Source organism: Pseudophryne corroboree, chromosome 2 (assembly GCF_028390025.1).
Source record: "Pseudophryne corroboree isolate aPseCor3 chromosome 2, aPseCor3.hap2, whole genome shotgun sequence".
NCBI classification, from domain to species: Eukaryota; Metazoa; Chordata; class Amphibia; order Anura; family Myobatrachidae; genus Pseudophryne; species Pseudophryne corroboree.
Window position 1 is genome coordinate 803517193 of NC_086445.1, and position 26369 is coordinate 803543561.

Genomic DNA, 26369 nt, shown 5'->3' on the forward strand with positions numbered 1-26369 from the left:
TGCACCGGAAATTTTTCGGGTTTTGTGTTTTGGTTTTGGGTTCGGTTCCGTGGCCGTGTTTTGGGTTCGAACGCGTTTTGGCAAAACCTCACCGAATTTTTTTTGTCGGATTCGGGTGTGTTTTGGATTCGGGTGTTTTTTTCAAAAAACCCTAAAAAACAGCTTAAATCATAGAATTTGGGGGTCATTTTGATCCCAAAGTATTATTAACCTCAATAACCATAATTTCCACTCATTTTCAGTCTATTCTGAACACCTCACAACTCACAATATTATTTTTAGTCCTAAAATTTGCACCGAGGTCGCTGGATGACTAAGCTCAGCGACCCAAGTGGCCGACACAAACACCTGGCCCATCTAGGAGTGGCACTGCAGTGTCACGCAGGATGGCCCTTCCAAAAAACACTCCCCAAACAGCACATGACGCAAAGAAAAAAAAGGCGCAATGAGGTAGCTGTGTGACTAAGCTCAGCGACCCAAGTGGCCGACACAAACACCTGGCCCATCTAGGAGTGGCACTGCAGTGTCACGCAGGATGGCCCTTCCAAAAAACACTCCCCAAACAGCACATGACGCAAAGAAAAATGAAAGAAAAAAGAGGTGCAAGATGGAATTGTCCTTGGGCCCTCCCACCCACCCTTATGTTGTATAAACAGGACATGCACACTTTAACCAACCCATCATTTCAGTGACAGGGTCTGCCACACGACTGTGACTGAAATGACGGGTTGGTTTGGACCCCCACCAAAAAAGAAGCAATTAATCTCTCCTTGCACAAACTGGCTCTACAGAGGCAAGATGTCCACCTCATCATCATCCTCCGATTCATCACCGTGTACATCCCCCTCCTCACAGATTATCAATTCGTCCCCACTGGAATCCACCTTCACAGCTCCCTGTGTACTTTGTGGAGGCAATTGCTGCTGGTGAATGTCTCCATGGAGGAATTGATTATAATTAATTTTAATGAACATCATCTTCTCCACATTTTCTGGAAGTAACCTCGTACGCCGATTGCTGACAAGGTGAGCGGCGGCACTAAACACTCTTTCGGAGTACACACTTGTGGGAGGGCAACTTAGGTAGAATAAAGCCAGTTTGTGCAAGGGCCTCCAAATTGCCTCTTTTTTCTGCCAGTATACGTACGGACTGTCTGACGTGCCTACTTGGATGCGGTCACTCATATAATCCTCCACCATTCTTTCAATGGTGAGAGAATCATATGCAGTGACAGTAGACGACATGTCCGTAATCGTTGTCAGGTCCTTCAGTCCGAACCAGATGTCAGCATCAGCAGTCGCTCCAGACTGCCCTGCATCACCGCCAGCGGGTGGGCTCGGAATTCTGAGCCTTTTCCTCGCACCCCCAGTTGCGGGAGAATGTGAAGGAGGAGATGTTGACAGGTCGCGTTCCGCTTGACTTGACAATTTTCTCACCAGCAGTTCTTTGAACCCCTGCAGACTTGTGTCTCCCGGAAAGAGAGATACAACGTAGGTTTTAAATCTAGGATCGAGCACGGTGGCCAAAATGTAGTGCTCTGATTTCAACAGATTGACCACCCGTGAATCCTTGTTAAGCGAATTAAGGGCTCCATCCACAAGTCCCACATGCCTAGCGGAATCGCTCAGTGTTAGCTCCTCCTTCAATGTCTCCAGCTTCTTCTGCAAAAGCCTGATGAGGGGAATGACCTGACTCAGGCTGGCAGTGTCTGAACTGACTTCACGTGTGGCAAGTTCAAAAGGTTGCAGAACCTTGCACAACGCTGAAATCATTCTCCACTGCGCTTGAGACAGGTGCATTCCACCTCCTATATCGTGGTCAGTTGTATAGGCTTGAATGGCCTTTTGCTGCTCCTCCAACCTCTGAAGCATATAGAGGGTTGAATTCCACCTCGTTACCACTTCTTGCTTCAGATGATGGCAGGGCAGGTTCAGGCGTTTTTGGTGTTGCTCCAGTCTTCTGTACGTGGTGCCTGTACGCCGAAAGTGTCCCGCAATTCTTCTGGCCACCGACAGCATCTCTTGCACGCCCCTCTCGTTTTTTAAATAATTCTGCACCACCAAATTCAAGGTATGTGCAAAACATGGGACATGCTGGAATTTGCCCATATTTAATGCACACACAATATTGCTAGCGTTGTCCGATGCCACAAATTCACAGGAGAGTCCAATTGGGGTAAGCCATTCTGCGATGATCTTCCTCAGTTGCCGTAAGAGGTTTTCAGCTGTGTGCGTATTCTGGAAAGCGGTGATACAAAGCGTAGCCTGCCTAGGAAAGAGTTGGCGTTTGCGAGATGCTGCTACTGGTGCCGCCGCTGCTGTTCTTGCGGCGGGAGTCAATACATCTACCCAGTGGGCTGTCACAGTCATATAGTCCTGAGTCTGCCCTGCTCCACTTGTCCACATGTCCGTGGTTAAGTGGACATTGGGTACAACTGCATTTTTTAGGACACTGGTGAGTCTTTTTCTGAGGTCTGTGTACATTTTCGGTATCGCCTGCCTAGAGAAATGGAACCTAGATGGTTTTTGGTACCGGGGACACAGTACCTCAATCAAGTCTATAGTTGGCTCTGCAGTAATGATGGATACCGGAACCACGTTTCTCACCGCCCAGGATGCCAAGGCCTCAGTTATCCGCTTTGCAGCAGGATGACTGCTGTGATATTTCATCTTCCTCGCAAAGGACTGTTGGACAGTCAATTGCTTGGTGGAAGTAGTAAAAGTGGTCTTACGACTTCCCCTCTGGGATGACCATCGACTCCCAGCAGCAACAACAGCAGCGCCAGCAGCAGTAGGCGTTACACTCAAGGATGCATCGGAGGAATCCCAGGCAGGAGAGGACTCGTCAGAATTGTGACATGGCCTGCAGGACTATTGGCATTCCTGGGGGAAGGAGGAAATTGACACTGAGGGAGTTGGTGGGGTGGTTTGCGTGAGCTTGGTTACAAGAGGAAGGGATTTACTGGTCAGTGGACTGCTTCCGCTGTCGCCCAAAGGTGGTTAACATCCTTACCCCTACTTATTACAGCTTGACAAAGGCAACACACGGCTTGACACCTGTTGTCCGCATTTCTGTTGAAATACTTCCACACCGAAGAGCTGATTTTTTTTGGTATTTTCACCAGGCATGTCAATGGCCATATTCCTCCCACGGACAACAGGTGTCTCCCCGGGTGCCTGACTTAAACAAACCACCTCACCATCAGAATCCTCCTTGTCAATTTCCTCCCCAGCGCCAGCAACACCCATATCCTCCTCATCCTGGTGTACTTCAACACTGACATCTTCAATCTGACTATCAGGAACTGGACTGCGGGTGCTCCTTCCAGCACTTGCAGGGGCGTGCAAATGGTGGAAGGCGCATGCTCTTCACGTCCAGTGTTGGGAAGGTCAGGCATCGCAACCGACACAATTGGACTCTCCTTGTGGATTTGTGATTTCGAAGAACGCACAGTTCTTTGCTGTGCTTTTGCCAGCTTAAGTCTTTTCATTTTTCTAACGAGAGGCTGAGTGCTTCCATCCTCATGTGAAGCTGAACCACTAGCCATGAACATAGGCCAGGGCCTCAGCCGTTCCTTGCCACTCCGTGTGGTAAATGGCATATTGGCAAGTTTACGCTTCTCCTCCGACGATTTTATTTTAGATTTTTGAGTCCTTTTTTTACTGATATTTTGTGTTTTGGATTTTACATGCTCTGCACTATGACATTGGGCATCGGCCTTGGCAGACGACGTTGATGGAATTTCATCGTCTCGGCCATGACTAGTGGCAGCAGCTTCAGCACGAGGTGGAAGTGGATCTTGATCTTTCCCTATTTTTGGAACCTCAACATTTTTGTTCTCCATATTTTAATAGGCACAACTAAAAGGCACCTCAGGTAAACAATGGAGATGGATGGATACTAGTATACTTATGGATGACGAGTGACTGACGACACAGAGGTAGCTACAGCCGTGGACTACCGTACTGCGTCTGCTAGTATAGAGATGATAATGATATAAAAAATATATATATATCACTACTGCAGGTATATATAATATAATGACGGACCTGCTGGACACTGTCAGCAGACTCCTAAACTACTAGTATGAAGAAGATAGAAAAAAAAAACCCACCACAGGTAGGTATACAATTATGGATGAGCACTGACGACATAGAGGTAGCTACAGCCGTGGACTACCGCACTGCGTCTGCTAGTATAGAGATGATAATGATATAAAAAATATATATATATCACTACTGCAGGTATATATAATATAATGACGGACCTGCTGGACACTGTCAGCAGACTCCTAAACTACTAGTATGAATTTTTGCATGAGCTAATGCTCCCTGTATACCATGATAGCCTCTGTCAGTATTAGACAGAGAACCCCCCCGAACTTCAGCCTTTTTACACGGGTCCGAGGCAGACTCGGATCTTCCCGCCTTGCTCGGCTAACCCGAGCGCGCCCGAACGTCATCATCCCGCTGTCGGATTCTCGCGAGGCTCGTATTCTATCGCGAGACTCGGATTCTATATAAGGAGCCGCGCGTCGCCGCCATTTTCACACGTGCATTGAGATTGATAGGGAGAGGACGTGGCTGGCGTCCTCTCCGTTAGAATAGATAGAGACACTTGAGTTGATTACTTAGTAATTTTGGGGAGCATTAGGAGTACTCAGAGTGCAGAGTTTTGCTGATAGTTACTAGTGACTGACCACCACCAGTTTTATTTATTATTTAATATAATCCGTTCTCTGCATGAAAAAAAAGGATACACAGTCACATACCATATCTGTGCTCAGCCTCAGTGTGCTGCATGATAATATCATCTATATGTATATCTGACTGTGCTGAGTGCTCACTGCTCACACAGCTGAATTGTGGGGGAGACTGGGGTGCAGTTATAGCAGGAGTACAGTGCACACTTTTGCTGCCAGTGTGACTGACCAGTGACCACCAGTATATTGTCTGCCTGAAAAAGTTAAACACTCCTGTGGTGTTTTTTTTTTATTCTATAAACGCATTCTGCTGACAGTGTCCAGCAGGTCCGTCATTCATTATATTATATAAATATTTACCTGCAGTAGTGTTATATTTTTTTTGTTCATCTCTATCATCTCTATATTAGCAGACGCAGTACGGTAGTCCACGGCTGTGGCTACCTCTGTGTCGTCAGTGCTCGTCCATAATTGTATACCTACCTGTGGTGGTTTTTTTTTTCTATCTTCTTCATACTAGTAGTTTAGGAGTCTGCTGACAGTGTCCATGTGCACTGCAGGGGGGGGGGGGAACAGATATAACATGTGCAGAGAGAGTTAGATTTGGGTGGGGTGTGTTCAGTGGTGGGATTCAAATAAATTAACAACAGGTTCTATGTCCTAATGACCATTTTAAGTATACCGAAAGGTAGTTTAATAATTCATGCATTTAATACTGAAATAACACCCATTATGCCACACACTGTAACGCCAATTACATATTATGATACACGCAGTTATGGCCCTGACACCATTTTATGCCCACACACAATAATGCCACTTACATTGCTAGGGGTCTCCTGTGAATTGCCAGGGGTTTCATGCGCGTTGTTAGGGGTCTCCTGTGCATTGCCAGGGGTTTCATACGTGTTGCTAGGGGGTCTCCTGTGCGCTGCCAGGGGTTTCATGCACGTTGCTAGGGGTCTCCTGTGCATTGCCATGGGTTTCATACGTGTTGCTAGGGGGTCTCCTGTGCGTTGCCAGGGCTTTCCAGCGTATTGCCAGGTATCTCCTGGCCGCTGCATCAGTAAAGTTAGGGAGGGTGGGTGCGGGCATCAGTGGTTACTGCTAGCCCCCGCAGTAGATGAGACGCGCTGGGGGCTGTGGAAGCACTTCTGTACCATAGTAGTGTAAAAAAAACACCCTCTTAAAATGCCCGCCGCCGAGGAGACAGGCGCTAGAGGTCAAATGTGACCTCTAGCATCTGTCTCCTCCTTGGCGTTGGCCATTTTTGGTTGTTGTTTTTTTCCATTGCTATGGCACAGAAGCGCTTCTGCAGCCCCCAGCACGTCTCAATCTACTGCGGGGGCTGCGGGGGCAGCGGCGGCAAGCTCTACTGGGGTAACGGAATCGGCGCCTATGCTGGCGGCGCTCATTAGCAAACGGTTCTCAGAACCATACCTAACATTAGGTATCGGTTCTGAAGAACCGGTGCGAACCGGCTGAATCCCACCACTGGGTGTGTTCAAACTGAAATCTAAATTACAGTGTAAAAATAAAGCAGCCAGTATTTATCCTGCACAGAAACAAAGTAACCCACCCAAATCTAATTCTCTCTGCACATGTTATATCTGCCCCCCTCCCCCCCCCCCCTCTGCAATGCACACGGTTTTGCCCATTAGAGAAAGATTTTGCTGCTGCAATCAAGTCTGAATTAGGCCCTAAGTTGTACATGTAGGAGTAGGACTTAAATGAAAACAGCAAACATAATAAGATGTAGATGGCTAGAGCAGAATAATAAATTAATGCAATTAGCAGAACAAATCTGATAGCTTACAGAAATAAATCAAAATATAATATGACAAGTATAAACATGGTGGACATATTTAAGACCTAAGATAGAGGACCTTGCCTGGAAGAGCTTACATTCTAGGTTAAATGTACTGATTGCACTGCATCTGATAATATTAGTGTACTGGTGAAATCCATCAGTCATTCTACTCAATCAATACCTTTTTCACCTGTTTTATGCCTCAGAAATGGGTACTTTCATGTGCCGTGTAAAAATGCTCCCCAAAATTACTAAGTAATCAACTCAAGTGTCTCTATCTATTCTAACGGAGAGGACGCCAGCCACGTCCTCTCCCTATCAATCTCAATGCACGTGTGAAAATGGCGGCGACGCGCGGCTCCTTATATAGAATCCGAGTCTCGCGATAGAATACGAGCCTCGCGAGAATCCGACAGCGGGATGATGACGTTCGGGCGCGCTCGGGTTAGCCGAGCAAGGCGGGAAGATCCGAGTCTGCCTCGGACCCGTGTAAAAAGGCTGAAGTTCGGGGGGGTTCTCTGTCTAATACTGACAGAGGCTATCATGGTATACAGGGAGCATTAGCTCATGCAAAAATTCATACTAGTAGTTTAGGAGTCTGCTGACAGTGTCCAGCAGGTCCGTCATTATATTATATATACCTGCAGTAGTGATATATATATATTTTTTATATCATTATCATCTCTATACTAGCAGACGCAGTGCGGTAGTCCACGGCTGTAGCTACCTCTATGTCGTCAGTGCTCATCCATAATTGTAGATAAAGTATAACATTCCTCCTTAGTGCCTCTACTGAATCTATCCTTTCCTTTTCTTATGTATATCTTTACGTATTTTTTTTTATTACTGTATGATTTTATACTGGTTCCCATAAACGAAGTATAACTTGCTTGTAAAGTCAATATAAATGTATAATTAGTATGCATTATATCATAATGATTTACGATGCCTTTGCTATCTACAGTAAATATGTTTTACTATGGTGTTACAGAAAAAAACTGCATCTGTTTCGGATAGTATTGATTGTTCCTCTGGCTATAGTATAGTGAAAAGTTGTTAAAGAAATTCATTATATGTTGTATTTTGCCTCATAATAGCTAGAATATTATTTTACAGCAAATTTTATTTCACTCGTAGGAACAACAGACATCTGTAGAGTCTGATTATGGATCCAATCACATCACGCTATAGGTAACAGGATTCTTTGACACTTTTAAAGCAAAACATGGTCTACGGACTGACAGGACGGCTTTCCATTTGTGTAGAACATTTTCAGCTTTCAAAAATATTCAGTGTCTTTAAGTAAAATACCAACCACTGTTTCCCAAAACCTCCGTAGATATATTAATGTCATCTGCTTATAACCTTTCAGCGTCAGCTTCCTACTGTTCATTTTCATTAAATACAATAACTGTTCTGTCTAGCTTTTCCTTAATCAATTATATACTACAGAGGGCAATTAAAACTGCTTTCCACAGTATATTTTCTGCACTTACAGATTGTGGGCCTAATTCAGCATGGTTCACATAAAGCAAAATCTTACTCTAATGGGCAAAACTATGGGGGTCATTCCGAGTTGATCGCTCGCTAGCAACTTTTTGCAGCGCTGCGATCAGGTTAAATCTCAGCAAAAATGCACATGCACCGCAATACGCAGGCACGTCGTACGGGTACAAAGAGGATCGTGCTGTGCAATGGATTTAACGAAGAATCCATTTGCACAGCCGATCGCAAGGTGATTGACAGAAAGAGGGCGTTTTTTGCGTGTCAAGTGAGCGTTATCTCCGAGTATTTTGAAAAACGCAGGCGTGTTCAAGCGTTTGCAGCGCGGGTGTCTGACGTCGATTACGGGACCAAAAAGACTGAAGTGATCGCAGCGGCTGGGTAAGTCCGGAGCTACTCAGAAACTATAAAAAACTTTTTTGTGCCGTCAGCTTCAAAAGCGTTCGCACACTTGCAAAGCGAAAATACACTCTCCCATAGGCGGCGACTATCTGATCGCAGCGCTGCAAAAATTTGCTAGCAAGCGATCAACTCAGAATGACCCCCCATGTGCACTGCAGGTGGGGCAGATATCAGATGCAGTGCAATCAGTACACTTAACCTACAATGTAAGCTCTTCCAGACATGGTCCTCTATCTTAGGTCTTAAATCTGTCCACCTTCTGTCGACCATGTTTATACTTGTCATATTATATATTGATTTATTTCTGTAAACTATCAGATTTGTTCTGCTAATTGCATTCATTTATTATTCTGCTCTCTAGACATCTACATCTTACTATGTTTGTTGTTTTCATTTAAGTCCTACTCCTACATGTACAACTTAGGGCCTAATTCAGACTTGATTGCAGCAGCAAAATCTTCCTCTAATGGGCAAAACCGTGTGCATTGCAGAGGGGGGGGTAGATATAACATGCAGAGAGAGTTAGATTTGGGTGGGGTGTGTTTAAACTGAAATCTAAATCGCAGTGTAAAAATAAAGCAGCCAGTATTTACCATGCACAGGAACAATATAACCCACCCAAATCTAACTCTCTCTGGACAGTGCACATGTTATGTCTGCTCCCCCTGCACTGCACATGGTTTGCCCATTAGAGAAAGATTTTGCTTTTGTGATCCATGCTCAGGGGCGGATTAGGAACAAAAAGCGGCCCTGGAAAAATTTGTACTAGTGGCCCCACATGGGCAGCACCAGAGGTGTAAGGTCAAGCCATGGGCCATGGCAGCAGCACCCTCCCCCCAAGACTTTCCGGATAGTGGGGATGTCCAGAATAAAGGGGGAAGTTAAAAGGAAATAAAATTAAATATTATGAGCACATTATATGATACACCTTCAGAATTTAGGAAACTATATCATTCTTTAGAAAGATATTTTCTTGCTTATTACACCAACCATATCCCAATCACTATTCACTCAATCTTATATGTCAGCCAAGCAGGCAGACAGAGCATACACTAGATCATCTGCAATCACAGGCTAAGTGGCAAAGTCATTTTCATATATGCAAATTATTTTGCATCTTATTCATTATGTCTATAAAAAGGACCACATGTCATGAAACAAAACAGGCCCCACAGGTGCGTCGGCCCACCGGGAATCTTTCCTGTGAACCCTATGGCCAATCCGCCTCTGTCCATGCTACTGTAAATTAGGCTGTGTACATACAGTAACTGAGATACAATAGATGATACAAATGTATAATTTAAAATATAGAAGTCACAAAATTACGATATATAACTCAGAGTTATAGATGTGTATAATAGTCAACAATAGGATATTATAAAATAAATACAGCACATGAAAGTACCCATTTCTGAGGCATAAAACAGGTGAAAAAGGTATTGATTGAGTAGAATGACTGATGGATTTCACCAGTACACTAATATTATCAGATGCAGTGCAATCAGTACATTTAACCTAGAATGTAAGCTCTTCCAGGCAAGGTCCTCTATCTTAGGTCTTAAATATGTCCACCATGTTTATACTTGTCATATTATATTTTGATTTATTTCTGTAAGCTATCAGATTTGTTCTGCTAATTGCATTAATTTATTATTCTGCTCTAGCCATCTACATCTTATTATGTTTGCTGTTTTCATTTAAGTCCTACTCCTACATGTACAACTTAGGGCCTAATTCAGACTTGATTGCAGCAGCAAAATCTTTCTCTAATGGGCAAAACCGTGTGCATTGCAGAGGGGGGGGGGGGGAGGGGGGCAGATATAACATGTGCAGAGAGAATTAGATTTGGGTGGGTTACTTTGTTTCTGTGCAGGATAAATACTGGCTGCTTTATTTTTACACTGTAATTTAGATTTCAGTTTGAACACACCCAGTGGTGGGATTCAGCCGGTTCGCACCGGTTCTTCAGAACCGATACCTAATGTTAGGTATGGTTCTGAGAACCGTTTGCTAATGAGCGCCGCCAGCATAGGCGCCGATTCCGTTACCCCAGTAGAGCTTGCCGCCGCTGCCCCCGCAGCCCCCGCAGTAGATTGAGACGTGCTGGGGGCTGCAGAAGCGCTTCTGTGCCATAGCAATGGAAAAAAACAACAACCAAAAATGGCCAACGCCAAGGAGGAGACAGATGCTAGAGGTCACATTTGACCTCTAGCGCCTGTCTCCTCGGCGGCGGGCATTTTAAGAGGGTGTTTTTTTTACACTACTATGGTACAGAAGTGCTTCCACAGCCCCCAGCGTGTCTCATCTACTGCGGGGGCTAGCAGTAACCACTGATGCCCGCACCCACCCTCCCTAACTTTACTGATGCAGCGGCCAGGAGATACCTGGCAATACGCTGGAAAGCCCTGGCAACGCACAGGAGACCCCCTAGCAACACGTATGAAACCCATGGCAATGCACAGGAGACCCCTAGCAACGTGCATGAAACCCCTGGCAGCGCACAGGAGACCCCCTAGCAACACGTATGAAACCCCTGGCAATGCACAGGAGACCCCTAACAACGCGCATGAAACCCCTGGCAATTCACAGGAGACCCCTAGCAATGTAAGTGGCATTATTGTGTGTGGGCATAAAATGGTGTCAGGGCCATAACTGCGTGTATCATAATATGTAATTGGCGTTACAGTGTGTGGCATAATGGGTGTTATTTCAGTATTAAATGCATGAATTATTAAACTACCTTTCGGTATACTTAAAATGGTCATTAGGACATAGAACCTGTTGTTAATTTATTTGAATCCCACCACTGAACACACCCCACCCAAATCTAACTCTCTCTGCACATGTTATATCTGTTCCCCCCCCCCCCCCCCCTGCAGTGCACATGGTTTTTGCTAACAAATTTGCTGCTGCGATCAACTCTGAATTAGGCCCTATGACTCTTATTGCAATGGAGCGCAGCACAAATCACACTGCACATCATTAATATGGTTCCTTATTAGCAGATAAGCTGATTCAATTAGTACAATGAATATATATGCAACAAAATATATTAACCCCTATTAGGATGAGGATAGTTCAATATACAGTAAATATCCTTCAGAATACATTTCACCACACTGAACGGCTAGGCACCCTCTTGGATAGTGTAGATAGGATCTACTACGTAAAGTCAATTACCAAGTTGGTTGCCTGAACGTTAACTAACTGTAAATGAAAAAAGACCCTTAAGAAGAACTGACTATAACAGAAGGATAGCTAAAACCAAATTTGTAGCAGTACCTACATCAGTGGTTCCCAAACATGGGGGGTAATTCAGACCTGAACGCTGCTGTGCATTTTGGCACAGCGGGCAATCAGATCTGAACTGCGCATGCGTATGCACCGCAATGCGTCGGCATTTGGATGACTGCACTGGGCATCGGTGCCTAGGATAGTGCAAAAAAAACGATCGCAAGGTGATTGACAGGAAGAGGCCGTTTGTGGATGGCAACTGACCGTTTTATAGGAGTGTCCGGAGAAACGCAGGAGGGACCAGGCGTTTTGAGGGAGGCAGTGCAGAGACTGCACAAACTGATGTTTGTGCAGGTTTCCTACAAAAGCGAACACACACCATATACCCTCCCCCTGTAGGTGGCGACTATCTGATCGCAGGGCAGCAAAAAAGGCAGCACAGATATCAGGTCTGAATTACCCCCATTGTCCTCAAGGCATCACAACAGTCTAGGTTTTAGGGACATTCCTGCTTGTGCACAGATGGTACAATCAAACTGACCAAGGTACTAATTAAGACACCTGTGCCTAAGTACTGATATCCTCAAAACTTGGACTGTTGGGGTTTCTTGAGGACTGCATTTGGGAACCACTGACCTAGGGACACCTACACACACACACACACACACACACACACACACACACACACAGTATATACTATATATTTGTATGTATGTGTGTGTGTGTAAAGATAAACCATGGAACAAAAAAACATCAATCTCACTGCTCCTCATGTGGTAGAAACAATCTGTTCCAAACACATAGACGTATTGGGCTTGAAATCAGCAGTTTGATGTAATCCACATGCGGTTTGTTGTATTTCACATGCAGTTTGGGACTTTGCAAACCTCCACACATCGGATGCAATTTTAGTTTTCAGCTTATAAACCACAAATTAGTAAATGCTGGGGTTTGGATCTGAGAAAAAATACAGTTGATGTGTAACAGTCTGCACACCGCAAACCAAACCGTGCTTAGTAACTATCACTCATAGTGCTTAAAGTACTGATATCTATAATACAGGTTGAGTATCCCTTATCCAAAATGCTTGGGACCAGAGGTATTTTGGATATCGGATTTTTCCGTAGTTTGGAATAATTGCACACCATAATGAGATATCATGGTGATGGGACCTAAATCTAAGCACAGAATGCAATTATGTTACATATACACCTTATACACACAGCCTGAAGGTAATTTTAGCCAATATTTTTTATAACTTTGTGCATTAAACAAAGTGTGTCTACATTCACACAAATCATTTATGTTTCATATACACCTTATACACACAGCCTGAAGGTCATTTAATACAGTATTTTTAATAACTTTGTGTATTAAACAAAGTTTGGGTACATTGAGCCATCAAAAAACAAAGGTTTCACTATCTCACTCTCACTCAAAAAAGTCCGTATTTCGGAATATTCCGTATTTCGGAATATATGGATATGGGATACTCAACCTGTATTAATAAATCTGAAAGTGATTAAAGTTAAATTTGTCTTTTAAATGATTATCCTAATTTGGGAAAAGCATGAGAGAAGCAATATTTGTGATTCTTCCTTATGTGAGATATATTTAGATGCATAACGGGTTCCCCATTGATTTTATTGTGATTAGAAAATTTGGTTTCGTTCTACTACAAATATGTGTTGCAGGGGCGTAGCCAAAAGTTTGTGGGCCCCATAGCAACATTTTGAAAGGGCCCCTGTCCCAATGCTTCTAGAGAGACACTTTTCTGCAGCAGTTGTTAATGTTATGCCCTATAACAGTGCCCTAGTTCATTTTCTGAACCATAGTAAAGCCTTATTTAATGTTATGCCCCATAATAGTGCCCCAGTTTCTTTTATGATTCACAGTAGTGCTTAAGTTCACCCTATGTCACATTTCAGAACTGCCGGTACACATTATGCCGCACAGTACCCCCAATTCACATTATGATATATAGTGCTCCCCATTCATATTGTGCCTCATTACAATGCCACGGTTCATATTATATAACAATAAAATGCCCTCCAGTTCATTTTATACCACACTACAATAAACAGGTCCAGGGGCATACCTAGATATATAGCAGGCCTCAAGGAAAAAGTTTGAAAGGATCCCTTTGGCGAATGGCGAAAAATGTATATAACACATGTAAATGTGACAGGGAAGGTGGGCCCCTCTCAGCTCTGGGCCCCATAGCAGCTGCACTGCCTGCACCTATGGTAGCTACGCCCTTGATGTATTGTCTGCCTAACATATCTCGGGATCGGTATGAAATACCTCCAATCAAAATCCCGACGGTCTAAATCCCGACAGCAATTGACCGACGGTCAAAATCCCGACAAGGTCAAAATCCAGACATGGGCAAAATACCGACAAGGTCAAAATACTGACATTTAAAATGCCGACATGTCAAAATACCGTCATGCATTGTCATTGTTTTTGTGTGTGTATGTCGACATAGGTCGACATGGACACCATATAAGTGTACCGCGTCTGCTCGCCATGCTTCGGGCACGGTGCCTTGCTGCGCTCGGCACAGTATTATATTCCCCCTCCAGGTCCACTGGGATGGTAAAGTATGAACAAGTCAGTTTCAATGGAAAAAATAATGTCGGCATTTTGACCTGTCAGCATTTTACATGTCGGTATTTTAAATGTCGGTATTTTGACCTTGTCGGGATTTTGACCGTCGGTCAATTGCTGTCGGGATTTTGATTGGAGGTAACTTGACTGCATATCTCATCTTTGGGTATATTTTTGCATTATTTTTATTGTTACTTGGCAGTTTCACACCAGTGTCATTTTAAAGTTTTTGAGCATTCCCTATTGTGTCTTCACTATACTGTAAAGCTTGTCAGTGATTATCAATATCTTCACAGTGATTTTCATATAGTTGCCATTATATTCTGGCCCAATTATCATGCAGGGCGACAGTATGTAGCAAGCATTACAAAAACTATTGTTTTGCTTTCATAATTTTATGATATCCATCAACAGACTTACAAAAACATTTAATGCAATGTCAGTAATAATAATAATATTTATATAGCGCTCTTTCTCCAATAGGACTCAAGGCGCTTAACAGATACATAGCATAATATAGTAATAAATTGTCAAATTCCGCATACAGAGACACATATATGCACACAGAACAATACGTGTCCAATTTATCCGTCCATGTGAACTGCCAAGCAATTAGATCACATTTCCCAGGTAGTGCAGTCATCATATGATTGCACACATGTTAGCGGGACTGTTGTCAATGATCCACTAGTACATTTTGAACCCAAAACCATATGGACAGAAACTGTATACAGAGTCAGACATGTCAATATCATGACGGAAAAATCTACATTGCAATTTTATGAAAGAGTAAGCAGTAGAAAGAGGCTATATGCTATGATTATTTCCAATTCAATCTGTTCCAAAATCCTGTAACGTATCTAGAATCTGACCAAAACTTACACAAGACACTGAAAAAGCGCTAAGTCATGCTCTCGTTATCACCCACATTGATTATTGCAATAGTCTCCTTACTGGTCTTCAGGGCCATACACACTAGACGACTATTATGACCGATACCGACGATTGTGAATTATATATTGTTCACATCGTCTAGTGTGTAATTGTGTATGGTTCTAGCAATCAATGATGCGCGCACCCGAGCTCATTGATTGCAGATTGGTGGTCGGAGGTGCTGCATGCTCAATGTGACCAATGTTACTTGTGACATCGCTCATCACGACGTGTGTACGGAGCCGCGATGGGCGAATATTGCTCCTCCTCCCCAGCAGCGGCTCCCTCCCTGGCAGCGGATACATTCTAGCTGAGCCGCTGACGGGAGCCGCACGCTTAGCATCTCCCACTGCCCCACCAATGAAGTTTTTTTCATACACTGCCCCACCAATCTCCACTGTGCCACCGACTTAATAAAAAAATAATTATATTGGGTTCATAAATTATATATATATATATATATATATATATATATATCAATCCAAGGTTCCACACTCAGTGGAGGAGCACTCACAGATCCAAAAGTGTGGGGAACCTTGGATTTGTGTATGTGGACCGACGTTTGTTGGGCCCATTGGGTGCACCCAGGAATGGACTCTAACAATCAGATGTGAGTGCTGAATCACAACGAGATTATATATATATATATATATATATTTATTTTATATATTTATATTTTATATACATATACAGAGAACCCTGCACTCTCCTTAGCAGCTTCATTCACCTTAATGCTTTAGTATACATCTGAATAAACAATGGGGTTTTGGTTTATGAATTGTGCAATGCATGTAAGCTTGCGGCCCACTCCACGGGACCCCATTTCACTGCAAGTCCTACTCTATCACATAAACTTTCAAATAGATTTTTTAGGGACCTGGCTATTGCTCTCTCATAGGGGAAAATGTGCTTACCTGGTTTAAAGCTTACCTGCCACACTTATGGCTTTTAAAAGGTAAGACAGTCACCAACACAACTACACGAGTGTGCTTACCTGGTTTAAAGCTCATCTGCCAACTGACTTCTGGCTTTCAAAGTGAGACAGTCACCAACACACCTAAACAGCATCTGACCCAGGTTAAAAGTGAATGAGCTTAGGGGTGCATGAGAGAGAGAGCGAGAGAGAGAGAGAGAGAGAGATATGGAGATAGAGATATGATCACAAATGGGCCAGGTAAATGTGTATAGCCTATAAGTTGGAGGCACAGTGGAAATTGGTGGGGCAGTGGGTAAAAAAAACTTCATTGGTTCCCCCTTCTACAACCCTGCCCACACAACCAGAACTGCCTCCCCAATATTAATAAAAGTAAAAAAAGAAAATTTCAAATTGTCAGGGCTCTGGGAAGTTCAAGGGAAATTTTTCATCTTCCACATTGTTCATCTTTTACATTGGTCATGTCTTCTAGTGTGTAGGGCCCTTTCCCGAAAACTCATCACTACAATCCATTTTGAATGCAGCTGTGAGGCTGATCTTCCTTATACCAATTTCAAAAATCGCGAAAGGCGGTTCGCACACGAGACTTCTACACTGGTCCTTCCCACGTGCAACCAGTTTGAGACCCCTTGCAGACTGGCGGCAACAACCCGGCATATTGCCGGGTTGGTGACGTGTGCAGAGGCGGCTTCTGAGATTAGATCATCTCCAAGCACCGCCTGTTCCTATTGTGCCGCCTCTCCCTATATACTCAATGGGTTCCAGATCGCATTGACCCGGCAACCCTTTCACACTGCACTTCACCTCTGGAATAACTGTTTTATTTCTGGGTTGAAATCGGGTCTGTTGACACAGAAAATTTCAACATACCCCTTTCACGGCGCACCTTGACCCGCATCGACCGGCAATATACCGGGCTATTTGTGTGATGTGAAAGGGGTAATCCTAAATGTTCATCTGCTGCTCTGCTCTGTCAATCCCTCCATTGGTTACCTGTAATCTACTGAATTCAATAAAAAAAACCATTTACTTACACATAAGGCTATTAATCAAACTACACCAACATACACCTCTAACCGTATCTACCAACTCAGCATCTTTGCTCTGCACAAAAATGACAGACCGAATCTGAATCTGCTATGGGCAACATCCCCACCTTTCATTTTTAGAAGCTTTAGTAAATGTACCACTTCATGTCATATTGGTGTAACCTTTTCCTGTTGAGAAAACATGGGATCATATAAGCAACATTTCTGAATAACCCTTTGGATGATGACATAAATAATTACTACAGTATAGCTATGCTCCCTGCTTTAAGCACTAAACTGACCAGCACTGAAACTGACCATATTCAGGGCACCACAATAAATTGTTCTGTCTTTCTGCTACGAATAAGGGAAACAGAAAAAGTCTACACCCAGGGACTTAGATAATTTAGGAGCAATATTAGACTGTATAAGGAGAACTAAGATATCAGAGATGTTAGTCACTGTATTCTAAAAGATTATGGTGAAAAAGTAAAGAACAGTCATTATTTAAAGGGAAATGTCCCTTTCCATGGTCTATTTTCTAACATGGCCTATTCCAGGTGCGCTTTAAGAGAGGAGGAGGCCCGTGTACAGCCTCCTACGTTCGAGCCCCCTCCTCTCTGCCGGCAGCGTTGAGAGTCTGAGCACTAGAGGGCATGCGCAGATTGCTGGGAAAATGGTGCAGCAGCCATTTCCCCAGTGATTTCTCTACTGTGCATGCACAGAACTCTGTGAAAATGACCACTGCGCCATTTTCCCAGTGTTTTAACTGCGCTGCGGACACCGGCACTGGACTCCGGAGGGGCGAGTATTAAAATAATGGGTGCAGCGTGTGCGGTGTGGGACCCCATGGACTCAGGGGCCAGTGTTCACCGCACTCACTGCACCCATTATAGATACACCAGTGGCCTATTCTGTATAGCAAGTAGGGTAGTCTCTTGATCCCTATGGAGAAGCATGGACAGGCTCCCTCTCTTCACGCTGTAGGAACACAGTTCAATTGGCTTGTGGAAATTTCTGCCCACTGGAAACAGGGAGGACTGTGAGAGTGATAACCCAGTGCTACATGAAGGATCCAAGTTAGAAAGTGGGTAAGTTATAAAAAAAATAAGTAAACTACCACTTTAAAACCTACTTGCCTACCCTCCCGGAATGGGTGGGAGGCTCCCGAAATTCAAGTGACCCTCCCGTCCCCCCGGAAGAGCAGGCAAGTCTCCTGATTTCAGGGGTCACCCCATGCCCGGCCGCCCACTTAGCGAGTAAAGTGGGCGGTCCGGGCAAGCGGTGACGTGATTCTTGTTGAATCACATCATCATAGCCACGCCCCCTGCTGTATAATCCCGGTAATAGCGGCATTACACAGCGGGGGCGTGGCTTACATGACGCATCCAGCAGCCACCCCCACCCCCTTTCCGCCTCTGGCCCGCCCCCGTTCCGCTTCTGGCCCACCCCCCTCAGCACGTCACCACACTGCCCGCCTGCCCTGCTGAGCCGGCCGGCTGCTCTCTCCCGGAGAGAGCAGCCCAAAAGTCGGTAAGTATGCTTTAAAATAAAATGACTCAGAAATTGTAAGAGGCTCATTGTGTGCTTCCGAAGCCAGGTGTGTGACAGAATCCACACACCACTTTCAATAAAACCGATATCGTTGGGTGCTGGAACTCACACTCCAAACAATACATGTCAGCATTTCACTATGATTAAATCAAATATATGTAGGCAAAGGAGACAGACCAATTTTTGCACTGTTAGTATTAATCGGCAGTTCAGTGCTTTCATGTTATCATCCCAGATTAACTCCATAAACTGTACTGTAAAACTCTTTTAATAATATTCAGCCTATGATCACATATATCTAACTTATGTGAAGCCTTCTTAAAGCAGCAATACCACATATGTATTTTTTTCCTTTTAACTAGCAACTTAAAATCATTTTGCAGGAAGTGAAAACAATGACTTTTAGAAATAGGGCGGGATGCATCACGCATTCTGCCTCTCTCCACATCCATATCAGCGTTTGCTAATGCAGATGGATGAATAAAATCATAAAGGACCGCTCTTGTGGTAAGAGCTGTCCTTTGCGATGATAGGACTTCCGGGTTTAGGAGTCCTATCTGTGCATGCGTCGAGTGATGCACCTGCTGCGGGTGGTACTGGAAGGGAACCGATTGGATCAGAGGAGATCAGATGGGCAGTGCGATAGAAGTCCACAGACTTCTATAGCACAACCCAATGTGAACATGTTGTTGCCCACCACATCCAAGCCCCAGATTCTATAGCATTACGGGACTTGGTCCATATGAGGCAAGCAGCAAAACCTCCTGAAACTGCATTTTCAGAAGTTTGGGCTTGCTGAATCCCGCTCATAGGCTTTCAGACTGTTAGCATGTCATGTAATGGCAGAAGGAGAGGGAATATATTAGAGTGAAAACATAGCTGAGAAGGGTGTACCAGAGCTTTTCTGCTCACTATATTATGTGACTGTGGTTGCCATGGTAACATTACCCTATCAAAAATCTGTAAAATAATCATTATTAGCAGTCTAAAGACACAAACCAAGGTATAAAGGAAATTGCCAAGCTGCTTCTTATAGCCTGTCAAAGTAATTTACAGTATGTAAACAATATAAAAAAAAAATCACACACAAATAAGTTTCACCTGGGATTATTGCTTCAAGTTAACCACTAAGGGCAGAAATCCACAGGCATTAAGTTAATTTCAGTGACACCGCATGTGAAACAGTGCTCACATCTGAAGTTGTGGCACGTTAACACTCCCTTGACTAACTTGCATTCACTTCAAAAGATATTGCTATGATGCTGATGTCCGCTTACAAGCCTTACCTAAACGGAACTAGATATGGGGTCACTAGAACCAATGAGTACATGCTATTGTTATAGCGCTAGGACCCCAGTTCGTCGGAGGAGCAACCTGGAACCCTGAGTGTTACTGCGCTCCATACTGCACATCTTCAGCTCTGTCTTCCATACTAAAAGGACGTGCCCTTCAAAGTCTCCACTGCGCAGTGTATGAGGCTGTGTTACAGTGACTTACTGTACAAGTTCCACTACACCACCACTATACCACTACATATACATACATACATACATACATACATATTATTTTATTTATTTATTTATTTATTAACAGTTACTTATATAGCGCCAGCATATTCTGTTGCACTTTACAATTAATAACAAATAGTAACAAAACAAGTCTGGGTAATAACAGACAGGTATAGAGGTATGATGGCCCTGCTCACAAGCTTACAATCTAAATATATAAGCTAGTGTGCACTGCCCCCACTGCCTGGATATCCACACGTGTGTGCTACCATTTGTTTGCACACCGCCTCCTCTCCCCTATACGTTCCTGCTGGATCTGGTACCTGCATTAATATTGTGTAATCAATGTACATCCTTGCTCCATTAACCATGTGTCATCCTTCCCCCCTTCCCACTAGATTGTTAGCTCTTCAGAGGAGGGTACTCTTTCCTCTTGTTGTCAAAGCCCTCTTCTCAACACATTTCACTTGCATCTCTCTCCAACTCAGCGACCATCTTTACCTGCTTTTCCTCCTGCTAGTAAAGGCTCATCTCTATCTATGGCCGCCAGCCCCAAGTAGTACAATGATTACTCCCTCGCTACTTACATCTTAGCTGTAATATGTTTTGAGAATTGTGGTGCTCTTTGTTACCTGTACTCTATTTTTGTTATTAATTTACTGTAATGCTAAGTTTTGTCTCCCTGTACTGTCCCTTGTACGGCGCTGCAAAACACTTGTGGGGCCTTATAAATAAAATGTAATAATATAATAATAAATCCTGCAAACCTGTTCTACCTGGCTAATAAACCAAAGGCCTGGTTAAGTTATGTATCGTGTGGACGGACCTCCATCACACACTGCTGCCACCTATACCATCTACCGGGTCTGCCTATAGCTTTAACTTGTGTTAAATAAGTCCTAGCAAAAGCATGACTTTTTAATGCCAATAGATAAGTGGCCTAAAAACACTGTTACCCTGCTGCTTATTTCAGTGTTATGTCTGCTGAAGGAGCAATGTTTATAAACCAAGTAATTGTCCTGCATTGTCTTGTAATATAAATCACTGTTTTCTTGTGTGCTCATTTGTTTATGTACTTTGTTAGGCGCTGTGGAACCCTTGTGGCGCCATATAAATAAAGGATAATAATAATAAAAAAATAATAATAAAAATCTTTTCCATAAAGATTTGTACAAACCACACTGTATGGATCTAAACAGTACCTGGTGAATACCAAAATAACAATACCAGGATATTTGCATCTAATTGCTCTTGAAGCAACTCCGGTCATATATGGAATGGAAATAGATTACCATAACATTTTACATTTACAATTAATTTAAAATGTCAAAAGTCAATTCATACATTGATTTGACCCCATAGTTAAATTGGAGCATTTCCAACTTTCACATAGCTGAACAGGTCCATTCTTATGTATAAATGACTATTCATGTACCTCTCCCTGTGTGTCCCCACTGGCTGGAGTGCTTGTGTGTGTTTGGCTTAACGACCTAAGACACATAAACCTATTTAGTTAGATTTTGACCTATAAACTTCAATAAAGGTTTCAAAGTTCAGTAATAGTCTTCTAAAATGAAAGAAGCCATGTAAATAATTCCATCGTTAATACCTCTCCAAAGCTTGTAAAAGAGGCAAAGAAAATAAACAATACAGGGAGGCACATTAAGCATGCAGCTATAGTGGAAGCGATTGAAGTGCTGCCCATTAGAATGGTTCAATGTCGGGCATGTACAGACAGACAGCTGTTCTAAAGGCTCCTAACCTTCTCCTTTATTGTTCTGCTCAGTAAGAGGTGGGGCATTAGAGGGATTCCAAACATAGCACATGTTTATACAGAAATGTTAATATGTTCCACACACTCACATACATAAAAAGGAAATAACAGCTGATCAGAATCAGAGCAGACAGCAATCTCTGACAGCACTCATTTGGAGAACTGTGGAAAATCCAGGAGAGCTGATCACCCACAGGGAGGCAGAAGTAATCTAACTACAGCTGCCCTTTTATCTCAGGATCATCAGAATTTAAGCATCCAATGGAAAGTCAAAAGAATTTAGCACCAATTGTGCCAGTGCTGCAATGTTAATGCCTTTGTCTGGGTTTATGAATTCAACATTATTATTTACAAAGCATTCTACCGAGATGTGACATTCAGTAGACTTTCCCGTCTTTTGTGTTTATAGATGAAAATATTTATCAGCAAACATTTTTTTTTTCTTTCTTTTTCTTTTATTTATTCGGTATTTCAAAACAAAGTTCAGTTATTATTGTTTTACCCTGAACAATTATTGTCATGTTATATTGGCTATTATAGCATAGACACATAAAAACATAACTGGGTGACAGATGACAGGAGGTTATGAGAAAACCAGCAGTAAAAATTTAAATATACATGTCTACTTACATCTACTTTATATAAATGACAATGAGGACATATCCAATAAATGCACTTATGTTTAGGACGATGAGGAAAAAATATATAAAGATATATAGTAATAATAATGTAATAGAAACCAAAACAAAATTTAATAGACACAGACACTAAATTACAACGAGTGAAACAGCAAAGAAGGTGACAGTTGTGGTCTCAAAGAATTATAGAGTTCATACATCAACTCTAATAGTGATCTCATCTCTGCCTGGTATCTGGTACTGAGTGCTGTTATACTGTATTTGTCACACTAAACCTGCAGCACTGAGTGATTAGTCACATACACTTATTTTCACAATTGTGCTTATATTTCTGTCTATAGTGCCTGTGTGATTTCCAGAAAATAAGACTGTGACTGTAAGCTCTTCTACAGTAGGAGCTAACATTTACTTTTGGCACTGCAACATACATTTCCCTTAAATGAACCACTTTCCTATGTCTGTAACAAGTAATGATGTAAAGCTATGCATACAAATAGCAGAACTATATGAATTAAATATACATAACAGATTCGCAAAACTATATTACTGTAAAATGTCACGTCCATTAAGCTCTGTGACAAAACAGGCTGCTAAGTTCCTGCAATACAATTTTCAAGTTCTACTTTTGTTTGACATTCTGCTCTGTATATTGCATTTGCTTTTTTGGAGATTTTCCATTTTTATGAATGGAGGGTCAGTTCATTCTGCTTTGTGCTCAATGTCACTAAAAAACCCGAAATGCATAATGAGGCAAATAGAACAGGTTCGAAAATGTTGCTCATCTCTATCAGAAACATGCTGTAAATATTGACACTGCACACTGCAATTCAAGTTCATGGAACAGGTAATAAATCCCATTTTCTGAAATCACTTCCTTCAGGTTTCATTTCATTTCAATTTAACTGTAAACATGCTCTAAAAATATAGGTATATTTTTATTTACTGTTTCTAATAACCACAGTACCGTAACATTATTATGAACCTCACTTAATTGTTAAATACTTATATAAATAATAATAATAATAATAATAATAAATAATAATAATTTATTATTAACAACCTATACATATTTCTTAAAAGTAAATTTCCTTACCTTTATTAATGTGTCTCCCAGAAACTGTATATTATTCCCATCATTAATCCAAAGTTTTCAAGAAAAAACAAACAAACTTGTAGTCCAGGATTAAATAAAAAAAATCATACCGTATTAGTCCACTGTGAGAAAAGAAAAATAAAAGAATTTCAGAAATGTTTTCTTGTACTGCACTTGTTCCTTGTCTAAGATCAGTACCTGGAACATAGCATCTTACTCTGTTACACACAAACTGCCTAGTTCACACTTCACATTTGTTGTGCCCCAGTAACTAAGTCCACTACTAAATATACTTCTCAGAGGTACTGCCAACACAAACACTGTTTATTTCCTCCTAGCCAGCAGCCAATCAAAGACACTCATGAAATCCATTCTAATCCATAACCAGTGCCGAGCAATCCATGACAAAGCTCCCCTAACATTAATATAAATATTATTGTATAAATTAAAAGAGGTGGCACAGCATGACACACATAGCTGGAAATAAGTCTTGCCTATTGTTTCACTCATCCCAGATATCCCAGGCAGATGATGTGCAGGAGATCAGAGAACATATGCAAGCAGAAAAGAAGAGGCTCATTTCAATTAGTAGGCAAAGACTAGGAATATAGAGCATGCTCTGAAAAGCAAAGGCATTGGAGCATTCCAAACTTTAGTAGAAAGATAGAGAGTAAAAGGCACAGCAGAAGTGGGTCTGTCTGCTGCAGGGCTGTGCAGTGGTCATGCTCATTATAGCAGCTGTAGTTGCAGGTTGGATATTACTTTATAATTAACAGATGTTGCAAATCTCCTGCAGCCATCTGAATTAAAAGCAGTTTCTCCATGCACACTGTACCTTAGGAGTTAGGACATTTTTGACACACACTATGGAACAGCTAAATCATGCGAGGTTGGATAAATCTTCCTGCCTCGGTCTGTTCCTATTTTCTCTATTCCTCTACCGGTGATATTCTCTCTCCCACACTTTCCTTAATATCCTCCCACCCACTCCTCTCTTTTAAGTTCACTCTCTTCTTAATTCATTTCTCTTTCTCCCCCCTCTTTCCCGTGTATAATTTTCTCTTTCTCTTCTGTACCAATCTCCTCCCATGTCTTCTACATAAGACACAAAAGTTAGAACTCTTCTGTTAAAGACAAGAAGACAGAGGGGGTAATTCCAAGTTGATCGCAGCAGGATTTTTGATAGCAATTGGGCAAAACCATGTGCATTACAGGGGAGGCAGATATAACATGTGCAGAAAGAGTTAGATTTGGGTGGGTTATTTTATTTCTGTGCAGGGTAAATACTGGCTGCTTTATTTTTACACTGCAAATTGGATTACAGATTGAACACACCCCACCTAAATCTAACTCTCTCTGCACATGTTATATCTGCCTCCCGTGCAGTGCACATGGTTTTTCCCAATTGCTAACAAAAATCCTGCTGCGATCAACTTGGAATTACCCCCAGAGTGTGGTAAAGTGAATGTCAAAAGGACGACAAGAGCCATTGCAGCCATAAATCAATCAGAATAGCAGCAGCTCAGCACATGGGAAGTACCAAGGAAACATGAAGCTCTTCTTATCTGGGAAATCTCTAAACACAATTTGCCGAAATGACCACAAACTAGATTCACATGTTTGTGAACCTCATATTATGGACTGTTATAAACTGGAAAGGAATGCTGTTGTTAAGTGCTGTTCTTAAATAAATCATGTGAATTGCAATAGTCTAAAGGAAACAACAGCAAATGATTACCGGATGTTGTGAGATTGTGTACTTTTACAGAATAAGGAGCCTTGAGTATTTATCAAGGAGTTTATCCTAGCATAATTTTATGTATCACCGCTATGTACTTATAGACTAATCTCAGAAATCTCCTGCAAAAGGCTAACTCTTTGTGCAGATCTCAGTCCCCATTATTATGAGTGGGGACTATGATATCATCTGACTTCCAGTCCCTCTCTTGCAGCCTCCGTCCAGCTCCCAAGCTGTCTTTTAAAAATGTAAAAGATTCCTCCAATATGCCGTGGATGTAACTTGGAAGGACACCGGTTATCACTACCGATGTCCATGCAAGATAACATTGGTACATAGCAGGGTTATTTTCATTTACATGAAAATACCCGTTGGGATATTGGCTGTTAATAATCACAGCAGTGCAGTGATTGAAGAATATTATTCATTTCACACTTTACAAAAGTACATACTTATTTAATTTGGTTAAAATGTATAAACCACAGTATGGGCAAAGCCATGTGCACTGCAGGTGGGGCAGATATAACATGTGCAGAGAGAGTTAGATTAGGGTGAGTTATATTGTTTCTGTGCAGGGTAAATACTGGCTACTTTATTTTGACACTGCAATTTAGATTTCAGTTTGAACACACCCCACCCAAATCTAACTCTCTCTGCACATATTATATCTGCCCCCAATATCGGACTGGGGCATGTAGGGACCACCGGGGGAATGCAGTGAAAGGGCCAATGTTAGGGGTGTGGCCAGTCTGCAGAGGGGGTGTGGCCTGCCACCTCATTGGTTTGACTAACCATTAGCGAGTGCAACGTCTAGGCCTCTTCATAAATATATACAGTAAATTCAGCTGCTGCATGCATGATATTGTACCAGATTAATAACAGATTAATAACAGCAATGCACTGTAGAA

General features: G+C 42.4%; 1 protein-coding gene and 1 long non-coding RNA gene across 6 annotated transcripts in view; one reads left to right on the forward strand and one right to left on the reverse strand.

Annotated features, from left to right (window-relative positions):
• LOC135051267 (uncharacterized) overlaps window positions 1–7929 on the forward strand; it is a 38669-nt gene extending 30740 nt beyond the window's left edge. The window contains exon 3 of the long non-coding RNA XR_010242146.1: window positions 7650–7929. This is a non-coding gene — a long non-coding RNA (uncharacterized LOC135051267). The remainder of the gene's footprint in view (window positions 1–7649) is intronic.
• The window catches only part of NDP (norrin cystine knot growth factor NDP), a 207417-nt gene extending 182529 nt beyond the window's left edge, over window positions 1–24888 (reverse strand). Inside the window, exons 1-2 of one of the 5 annotated variants that reach the window (XM_063957343.1) lie at window positions 24800–24888; window positions 23724–23845 (exon numbers count right to left, since the gene is read on the reverse strand). The gene's annotated coding sequence lies outside the window, so the exon portion shown is untranslated. The other 4 variants (XM_063957341.1, XM_063957342.1, XM_063957345.1 and 1 more) reach the window with 4 other exon arrangements.
• Between the last annotated feature and the right edge of the window lie 1481 nt (window positions 24889–26369).